This window comes from Belonocnema kinseyi, chromosome 1, assembly GCF_010883055.1.
Source record: "Belonocnema kinseyi isolate 2016_QV_RU_SX_M_011 chromosome 1, B_treatae_v1, whole genome shotgun sequence".
Classification (NCBI taxonomy): Eukaryota; Metazoa; Arthropoda; class Insecta; order Hymenoptera; family Cynipidae; genus Belonocnema; species Belonocnema kinseyi.
The window spans coordinates 82,373,199-82,384,856 of record NC_046657.1 but is presented as its reverse complement, the minus strand read 5'-3'; positions in this window follow the sequence as shown (position 1 = coordinate 82,384,856).

Genomic DNA, 11,658 nt, shown 5'->3' with positions numbered 1-11,658 from the left:
ATTAAAATAGTTTATTATAATATTATTAAAAATTATAATATTCAAACATATCAAACGTTTATTTGCCAGCAATCCGCAGCTTCATGAGTGCCGAATGCGTTGCACTCGTAACATTTTTTTTAACCCTTGACCCTTTTTTAAGCAATTAGTTTAAAAGTTACCGTAGTCTTCACATTCGTAACACCGTTTGTTTGCATATCGTTTCGAACGTATTGCCGAGAAGGCTGATATGGTCTTTTTCCCCATCGTTCCGTTCGCGCGATTTTCTTCAGCTTGGACTGTAAAGGACTTATGTCCGTTGTAATCCGTTGTATTATATTATAATATAATAAACGTTTGAAACTACCACTGCAGGCATTGGGGTTGAAAATTTGCCCCCCCCCTCACTTGGGGAGGGTTGGTAATCCTGGTCTATAAGTTTGTGGATTAACTACTGTTGGGTAGGCGAACATATGCCCAGAATTTAGAGACAATCGAAAAACATGACTTTTTGAGTTGGGGCAGTTGAGGAATAATGCCCCATATATAATTTTTTAAGGTTTTTAATTCTTGGAAACCTTTTACTTAATAACCGGTGTAAAAGAACCATTTCCCGTTAGTTAAAAATAAATAAACGAAGTTTTCGAGTCGTGATAACTGGATAAAAGATCTACATCACTAGAATCATCTCTAAAATGCGGGATAGTAGCATGCATAAAAGTGTGATTAGTCTCGAATTTCAGTGCTTCCTGTGCAGCATTAAGACTCAGACGCACTTACTCGGATTTTATAAACCTAATTAACGAAGAGCAACGAAATTTAAAAAATAACGTAAATGAAAGAGAATAAAAATATTATTGAACGGAATTTAAAATATTACTTAATTTTATGAACGAAGAGTTGCGGCATTTTAAAATACAAAATAACGATTTTCAAGTATGTATTATAAACAATTAATGAAGGTAGGTTTAACAAGAAAATAACGAACATGTTAATAATGATAAAGAAATAATGATAACGACGAGAATAGTCGAAGTGACGACACGATAAACCAACTTGCTAATTTTGTGTCTAAATTTTTCAGAAAAGTATGATCCCAGCAGAATGTTCTCCGAATTGTCATCAGGGAGTAATTTCGACGCGCAGCCTTCAAGCGCAGCAAAATACATAGTATTACAAGAAATGCTCAATAAAACAAGTCAGATGCAGCTAGAAACTTGAGCCTCAATGACAAAGTTATTGAAAGAGAGACAGGCAGAAACTATTGCTGGCGAGAAGGCAAGTAAAATTGTTAACAAAATGAAGTTAGTAATAAGTTCGGTTGTTAAAGTCCCTGCGCGAAACACTTCAATGCTAGCATTTTAAATTTTCGCTAACGTCCCTGCGGAAAACTCTACGTTACGTGGATTCCAAAATTTTGATAAAAACTTTGCGGAAAACCCCTTAATACTTGAGGTCCAAGATACAGTAGATCCGGGAGACATGATAAAAAATATAATCCGCGAAGAATTAGGCAAACTAGAATTTTTCAAACTTCTAAAAGGAATTCGGATTCCGAAAACGTTCAAGACGGGCAATCTAGCAATTCAAATAATATAACTAGCGGAATAAAAGAAGCTATTCAAATCGAATTATCCAATAAAAACAATAGTACAAAAGGGGATTACAAGCTAGGTCCTTAGGTCAAATTCGAACATTTTTACGAATTTTTTTAAGTCGGAGTTGTGTTTGAACGATTTGCTCTATATAATAGATGAGAAAATAGATCCTCCAATAGGGATAAATGAAAAAATTCAAGAAAACCATTTAAACAGCGTGAGAGATATTTTAATAAATCAGATCGATCAAATATACCACTCTAAATTTCTTATAATTCAAGATTCTAAACAAATACCTAAAGTATTAAAAGAATTCAAACTATGCGAGACAAACTTAACGAGTATGAGCATAAGATGACAACTGTATTCTATGGAATACAAAGAAAAATAATCCCCGATGAAATTTTGGGATCGTTCCGAAGAACTAATTAGAAGTTACGAAAATATCCTAGATTCAACTCCATTTTCTGAAGAGCATAAACGGGACGCTTTCTTTGATGCAATAGTGTCCGTTTTTCCAGAGGTCTAAACTCTTGATTTCATGATAAAAAATTCAAACAGGGAAAGGAGTGGATTACAACGGACATAAGTCCTTTACAGTCCAAGCTGAAGAAAATCGCGCGAACGGAACGATCGGGAGAAAGACCATATCAGCCTTCTCGGCAATACGTTCGAAACGATATGCAAACAAACGGTGTTACGAATGTGAAGACTACGGTAACTTTTAAACTAATTGCTTAAAAAAGGGTCAAGGGTTAAAAAAATGTTACGAGTGCAACGCATTCGGCACTCATGAAGCTGCGGATTGCTGGCAAATAATTTTTAATAAACCAGGTCGAGTATGCGGGGGAGAACGTCGTGGAAGTGACAATAGAAGGATCGAGCAAAGACTTCACGCGAATAACAAAGAATCTTTAAAACCACACATTTAAAATATCAGAAATAGAGGGCGAGGGCCATTTAGCAGAAATTACAGCGAAGAGTCCAATGGCAATAGAAATTTCAACAAGGGGACCCAAAAGAATAAAAAAGGCGGCAATCAGTGAAATCAACAACGAACTGGCACGACCTCTTTTCCAGCGGCAAAATCGTTAACGAAGGTCAACGATCAGAAGAATTTGAACGAAGGTGAGAAGATTGCTTTATTATTAATTGGCAAAAAAAGCGAAATGATATGCATAAAGTATAATAAAAATACTAAAACCGATATGTGTGACACATTTTTAGCTCATTCGGGGGCAACTATACTCAAACGTACTCGAACGAACGAAAAATATTTAAGAGGAGAGGTTGACCTGGGGAGGGAATGTTGAAATATTGATGAGGGCAGCACCGCTCGGTGTAACCTGTCTGAGTACGTCTAGCCTGTAAGTGCACATGTGCGCTCTAGAGTGCTATCTATCGATCGCTCCTTCGATCTCCCTGTCTTGTAGTCTGTCACTCAAGCAGAACGACGCGTATATATATTAAAATGATTAACATACATAAAAGACTTTTTTATTTATAAATCTGAACCTCAACAAATTAAAGCTGAAGACGTTTCAGGTTATTAAGCAATTTTTCAATTTATAGTTTTTATTATCATTATTATTCACTAGCAAAAACTGTACATAAAAAAAAAATTGCCATAATTTTCGAAGCAATAGGGACATTTTTTGGAATTTTCAAAAATTTTAATTTTCAAGTCATAGAAGGAAACAGAACATATCAAACGATTTTAAAATTGATTTTTTTTCACTCTTTTTCGGATGCCAACCTACAAATATTTTTCGCTCAGCTCAAACGACCAGACTAATTTGACCATTTTCACTTAGCCCCACAGTGGGCCAGGAGACCCGGTTTCGTGGCAAAAAGTCGGAAAACATAGAAATGTACAACAATGAATTGCAAGGACACTAATATATGGTTTTTGAAGGTGCTGATTCCGAATCTGATGTCGGAATTCCAAAAAACAAAATGGCGGATCCACTATAACGGAGCCTAATTTCAAAAAATCATTGGATCCACTCAAAAAGTGGTATCCAGGGGTTCTAGAGGGCGCTGAATGCAAATCCGAAGTCAGAATTTTAAAAATGGCGGATTCAATATGGCGGACATTCAACACGAAAAATTATTGGATATACTTGGAAAGTGGTATCTAGGGATCTTTGATGGAGCTGATTGCGAATCTAGTGTCAGAATTTCGGAAAATAAAATGGCTGATCCAATATGGCGGATGATAATTCCAAAAAAATTATTGGGTTTACTTAAAAAGTGGTATCTAAGGGTTTTTGGAGGCTCTGACTCCGAATCTGGAGTCGAAATTTCGAAAAACTAAACGTACTTGATTCTATTGAGACCATTGCCCCTCACTATTCGGGGTACTTGAGTTAAGTGAGTCCCCTTGCCTCTCACTACTCGGGGTGCTTGATTTGAGTGAGTCCCCTTGCCTCTCACACTTTCAAATGGTTTTCGCTTACAAATTGTCGAGTGGATCGGTAGAATCCATTACTCTATAAAACACATCATACATTTTAGCTTGGCGGTCGTGTTTTCTGCTGTCAAATTGTCTGTAATTCTTATAGTCTTTGTTGCGAGCTTCAGAAGCTTCTTCGCCAAGCATTCCTACCGGTAACACGCTTGTGCTTATGATTGCGGCTCCGTGAATGAGTATCTTATGTAACGTTAAAGGCATAGGGTACCAGTTGTAGTGAGTTACGTATATTCGGGCAGTAGAATCACAAAGTTTTCCAAACTCAAGTGGATTTATCGGGAGCTGTTGTGACATAGCGGTTAAAATTGTTTTGAAATTACGAAGTAACTCACATTCAAGTCCAAGATGTTCTGCAAATTCATCTGTATTTCCAAAAGCTCGTCGAGCTGTGTTCCCATCGTTCGTATTGAAGAACTTAGGAGTTGAATGACAGATGGGGCAAGTTTGCATGGATTTTGTCCCTGTTATTATGTTCCGTACTTTGCCGTCTATCAATGTTAAGAACAAAGAAAAATGGATTCGAATACTCCGTTTATCATCTAATGCAACTTTATGAGTTTCTAGTTTGTCAATTTGATTCTCAATGTTCTTTTTTTGATTCAAAACAATTGCCTCGGTATCTTTAGCTTGCAAGTATCTGAATAGGGCGACAAGATCTTGGCGATTAAGACGCTCTGTTATTCCAAAGAATAACATTGTCCGCATTGTACAATCTTAAAGGAATGAGAGGAGTTACAAAAAAGCTTTCATCACTGAGACTCATTGTCTTCTGCTGATTTAAAAGATTGCTTGTAAGGTGAGTGGCCAGCACTACCATCCATACCCAACGAACACATCAACGAAAGATCCATTTCCGTACTACCCAAATTATGCATATGCTGGATTATGACTTCCCTTTGCGATTCCCCAATCCTACTGGAAGTGTGATTTAACAAGGCCTGCAGAGTTACCTCTGCTTTTTTCTCCGAAATCGAAATGTTTTCTTCGGGTGGTCTACATTGCATCTTAACTTCTCTAACACAATTGTACGACGGCCAAATATCAGCACCACAGTTTTTGCTTTCCAACCGTATATTTGTGTACAAAGATTTAGTTAGGGAATTTTCGAGAAGGAAAGTAAGAGCTTCTTCAGCAGTCTTTTTTTAAATTGGAATTTCCGCTGCCTCCAACAATTTTCTAACTTTTCTTGGTTGCTCCAAGTTTCCTGAAACCTTCTTGAGAACAGTATACAAATCTTTCTCATCAGTTTGATTTGCTGCATAGCATGAAGCCATTAATAGTTTCTCCGGATCGTGCTTCTGTTCAGTACTGATTTTTGCAGATTCCCGCCGCTTTGAGCGATCAGATTTTTTATGAAATTCTAGGCTTGGACGACCAAGATGAGAAGATCTTAGATGTTCTCTCTCAGTTTTCATGGTCAATAAAACTGGAAATTCGAAATTGAACCATTCAGCATTTTTCGTCTCAAACTTATCGATGATCCACCTCGCAGCTTTGTATTTTTCAGAGCGTCTACTTTTGAGAGCTCTCAAAGAGGCTTTTAATCTCTCAACATCTGCACTTTCAATGTTATTGACATTCAATTCCATTTTTAATAAAATGTAGAAAACAGTTGTTTCTACATTATCAGTTTTGAGGAGTTCTCCAAGAACTTCCCTTTTAGTGAATTTCGTCATTTTATATGACAAAATGTTGAAATATGGAACACAATATGAGAACGACAGTGACAAACAGGGAGGAGAGAAAAGAATAATTTGTTAACTTATTCAGAAAGCTTATATATTGAACATGTATATATTTTATACATCAATTATGTTCATTAATATCTACGCACGGAATGTGGACGGAAAGCGGATTGCCGAAACAAGTGAGTTCGCACGTCCTCGATGATGCGGCTACGAAAACAAATGAAGGTAAGTCAGCAGCAGCGCAGCGCTCTAGACGCCATGGCATGATCGTGCGCGGCCATGTATATATACCATAAGCAGCGAAACAAATGAAAAGTAGCAAAAAGTAGCACACCTATGCTCAAGTGCACATCCTAAGGAAGACATTCATAGATTTTAAAACTCAATATGTTGTGTTATGTCGTGTTATGAACAATCGGAAGCAGGTGCTCTGCTGTATAATCTTCTTCTACATTCACTAATAATATGATTGTATTAAATAGCAATTGACAATTCCAGATTCAATTGACTTCAGAGAAAGTTCACATTTTGATTAATAAAATAAATGTAAGTAGGTGGTTTGGAATCGATTTCTTGGAATAAAAAAACGTATTCCACGAACGTCAGTAGCATTACTAATTTTATCAAGATTGTCTACTTTGTGCCTATATCATCGGAACAAAAATTCATCAATCAACGTATAATTGTCGTCAAAAATACTTCAATTCTTCCTCAGTTTAGTAGTCCATTTCATTTTTCCGAATTCAAGAATCGACTTTTGGCCACGAAATCGGGTCTACTGGCCCACTGTGAGCCCTGATAAGCATATAAAAACTGCATGAAATCTATGAAAATATAAATATATGGAAAAAATAAAACTATTCCATTTTGTGCTTAAAATTTTTTTATTTGAAAATGCAGGTATTTTTATGAAAATTCGCTTTTTAAATGAAAAAATTGATCTTCTTGGTAAAAAATTCATTTTTTTTGTATATAATTCATCTTTTGTTGAAAACTTTACTATTTTGTTAAACATTCGTTTTTTGGTTTGAAAATTAATTTTGTTTTTCAGTTCGAAATTTAACTGTTCAATTTTTAGTTCAAAACTTATCTTTTTTAGCTAAACATTCATGCATTTTGTTACAATTAGTTTGTTTTTTTTTAGTAGAAAATTAACCTTCTTAGTAAAAATATTTTGTTAAAAACTCGTTTTTGTTTGATTGTAAATTAATTTTTTTACGGAAATGTTCTACGGTGACAAAGTGACTAAACCAGTTCTCGGTTATGAAATTTGTGTGGTGTTCCACATGACCAAAGGTAAAATATATCCATATATCCAACATCCATTTATACAAAAATATTGCTCTCAACGTTTAGAATATAGGAAATGAGACAATAAATTGCTTATGCATATTTAGTGTGAGTAATAATTTTGAAAAAAAAATATATGTATTATATGTTATACAGAAAATGTGTAAAATTATTTTCATTTTTTTTTGGTGCTCACTATGTTCACGCCAGTGTTGGGTAGTAACTTATTAAGAGTAACTAACTTACTAAAAAGTTACCTTATTTGTAACTTTTAGGTTAACTTAGTCATTTTTTTTAAAGTAGCTCGTAACGTAACTTAGTTACGATTTTTGCAGTAACTTGTAACTTAATTTTAGTTACTTTACAGTTACTTGGTGTACTTTGTATATCTTTTTTGTATGGGCAATTTACATTTTTTTTCTAATAAAAAGGGAAGAGATTAAACATTCGGATTTGAAAGTCGCGCGGATTTAGAACGTTCGGGTTCCCGTATTCTTGGGCCAATCCAAAGTCTGTACGGCAATGACTCAACTACTCAACTAAGTTATATATTACTGTTCACTTGACGAAATATCTGGCTAGTTTTTTATTTACTAAACCAATCCCTGTTTTTTAAAATAATATTTTGATGAATTATTAATATTTTCATTGTAACAATATAATAATAGTAAATAATTTTAATCATCTTGTATTAATTATATTAATTTTTATATTAAAAATTAAGGAAGAGAAAAAAGTAACTTTTTAGGTAACTTGAAGTTTCCTTATCTAGAAACTTTAACTAGTTACAGTTACAAGTAACGCAGTAGCGGACTGAGTACCCAGGGGGGGAGGGGGGGCGACCGGGAAAAACTGTTACTAAGAAGTGTAACGTGAACGTGACGTGTGTAAAACTTTACCCTCCCCCCGTTCCACACCTAAGACTGTCATAACAAGTTGTTGCATTTTGTTTTAAAATCGAAAATGAAAATTTTGATCAAACAAAAAAATAATGAAAAATAAAACATTCTGTTTCGTAGTCTCACTATGCAAGTTACAAGTCACCCAGAAAAGAGCTCCACATTCGTTATTACATTTTTTTTATGCAACGCGTTGTTTTTATTTTAACGAAAATATTAAATTATTTATTATAAATTAAATTTGTATTTTATTTTTTAATAACTAAATTAGCATGAATTCCGGGCCGAGGTACAAAAATAAATGTAATATATATTTGATGTAATAGTGTTGAATGTAATGTAGAAAAGTTCGCATTTTGGAAAAAATCGAGGGCGAAGCACGAGAGACGTGGTGAGAATGTGTTTGTTAAAGCCGAAGAAGCTTTAACAAAAGATAGTTCGCATTCACCAAATTGTAGTTTTGTCGATGCTTTGATCTTTAATTTTAAAAGTTTCTGCACAAATTTGGGGAAGTACAAAGACCAAGCATGCAGCGTGAAGTAAATACATTATCGAGCGCGAAGCGCAAAAACCAAATGTCTCGCACCCTAGACACGCTGGAACTTAAAAGCGATAAGAATGTGCCCGCACAAAAGATAATTCGAAATCATCAAATTACAGTTTCTTGGAAGCTTTCACCTTTAATTTTAAAAGACCTGTGCACAAATGTAGGAGAAATACATGGACTAAGCATACAGCGTGAAGTAAATACGTTATTGAGCGCGAAGCGCAAGAACCAAAAGTCGCGCACCCTAGACGCGCTGAAAGTTACAAGCGAGAAGAATGTGCCCGCGCAGTGGGCCAATCGTTTTTCGTGCAAGAGTTCATCAAACTCTTAATTTATTTTCACGTTTGTTATTATTTTTCAAGAATAAAATAGATTACATGCCGCGATTTTAACACATAACCTCTCTCTGCCCACGTAAATTCTAATTTCATCCTAGTTCTTCATGTTCACAAATCATCATATCATAATCTACTTAGATATATATACAGATAAACATTTCAATGCAGTGAATATTGGCGAACTCTTAAAATGTAACGTTTAAAACGTACTTGTTTTAGAGAAATTTTGACTAATAAGTAGCCATTTAATATTAACATTGAGTTCAAACTTTACAATTACTAAAATAATTAAAAACAGCCGATAATTAGTCTAAATTTTGTAAGAAATTAAATGAGTTGTCCCCTTTTATATTTTGGAGATAAAATGCAGTCACAGCTTTTTACATAAATACTTAAAATACAATAAAATAAATCAATATTTTACATAAACTGGTAAGTTGACCTGGACACTCTCTCAAGGTACGTATAGGCGCCATCGAAAGAGAATATACGTAAAAAATCAATATATCAGCGGGAGCCCATAAAAAAATGCATTTACTGTTACTGTTTCAAAATGAATAATTTATTATTCATTTTAAAAATATTTTCTGAAATAGGATCCAAAACGTGAGTTAGGGATCTTCTTAGCGATAATATGGGTGAACAGAAATGGAAGGACACTTTCATACTTTAGTGGTATTACTTATAGGAGTACACGTGTAAATTGTGGATATTATTGGATATTATTTTCACCCTTTTTATTTCAATTTAAAATATATTTATTTGTTTAAACAATATTATCTTTTTGGGGCGCTCGCTAAGGGGGCGCAGCCGGGAAACCCCGTCTGCGCCCCCATGCCAGTCCGCTACTGTCATTGCCTTTGAAAATAGTGAACACCAAACAAAAATTTCATACCCGAGGACTGATTTGGTCACCTGGTCACCGTAGAACATGCTCTCACCCGCTGGGCTCATTTCGGACCTAAAAAGGTAAAGGTGGTTGACCGCTGGCTCAAGCCGATGCGCAGTGACAAATCTATGTGAGCCTGTGTGGGTCAGTGTTTCAACTCTACCTAGAGGGTATCTAGGTATACCAAATCTTGTGCTATTCTACTTACCTAGATTGTATTCACCGTCTTTCCGCTTATGTGTTGGACTAGCTGCAAAAACCACTGGTTCGCCAAGTTCGTTTTGTTTTATATATACCAGGCATTTTACGGGGAATTCGTAGTATATTTCAACATGAGCACGGATAAAATAGTTGTTGTGTCTGCGATATTCTATGTTTGGAACACTTTCAGATGAACCTTCAAGTTTACAAGTCCTGGCTACTATCTTATTGTTTTCCCATTTTAGGAGTACCTTAATTTTCCAAGACCAATACCTCATAAACTGTGCTGGAAAACTTTCTTGAGGTGGGTTATGAATCGATGACAAAGAATGATCGTGCTGGGCAGAACCTGCTCCGGCAGGTTCCGGCGAAGCGTTTAATTCTGTACAAAAAAAAATTATTGTGATTTAGAAAATATTACAGGGACTCAATTCATTTCAAATCATTCAGATTCTATACTTGATGTCGCAGAATCTTTTAGGAATGTAATATTTATGCTGTTTTTCGAGGAAATTAGACAATACGTATTTTACCGATTTACGAAAAAAATTTCTGCGAAGTTCTACGAATCTGACTTTCGTGCCTTATTTTTCAGAAGATATTTATTTTTTTAAATCCTCTCTTGCCTTTATAAAATCCGCCAGTATGTTTAAAAAAATGTTTGAAAGTAACAAAAATGACTGAAAAATTTCAAATTTTTTTGGGTAAATATGGAATTGACCATAAACTTCCTAACTTCATATTAAAATTAAAATAAAGTTTCCAAAATTCTTTCATTTTTAAAATTTGGAATATTCTCCAAATTTTTGTAATTTCATAATACTTAGAAAAATTGAATAAATGAAAAAAATATTAGTATGTTACATCCCTTCCCCTGCATGGGTCAAATTTTGACTCTACAATCTTATGTGAAAAGAATAAAGAAGAAAGTATTCTCAGTCAAATAAAAATAATGATGACACATGCAGGTGAGGGTCAGTAATCAGCACTGGCTAAAGAATTCGCTGAATTGCGACTTTATCTATGCTCTACAAAATACTCTGGGATACATGCAGGTGGAATAAAGAAATGTCTTTTAGATCATAAATAATAATCACTTAGACAGTGCTTAATCTATATATATATATATATATATATATATAATTGAAATGATGTTAATAATACGGAAAAAGACATGAAGAACTAAAAAAATAATAATTAAATGTTTAAAAGGTCCGTTCATGAAATTATGTAAATATAATTATATTAATATACATATATAATAGTATGTAGCAGGCAAGCACCATAGCATCCACGCCAACCGTCCTCACACATACATGTATCAGTGATCCCAGATCTGAAACGAGATGCGGTCCAATACTATGACAGGGCTATGGTCGATTCTATTTATATATCTATCTGCTAACAGCTAACTGCTTTGAAATAAATTCAGGAGATTGGGATTTTAATATTTCCAGATTTCGATGCTGACGATTCTCATGATTTGAATAGATCGCGCGCCTCTTGATATGCGTATATTTTGAGGTTATGTTATTTCATGTATAAAATATAAATTATATAAATATTAATACTATTATATATATAAATATATACGTATATTAATAATCATAATATTATAATTATGTTATATTATAATAGTCTATTTTTTTTATTCAAAGGTTCATCTCTTTCGTTGAAAATACATTTTTGAAACTGACAATCAATCAATACCATTTTTGGTTAAGAAATCATGTGTTTTGTTAAAAGGTCGTCTTTC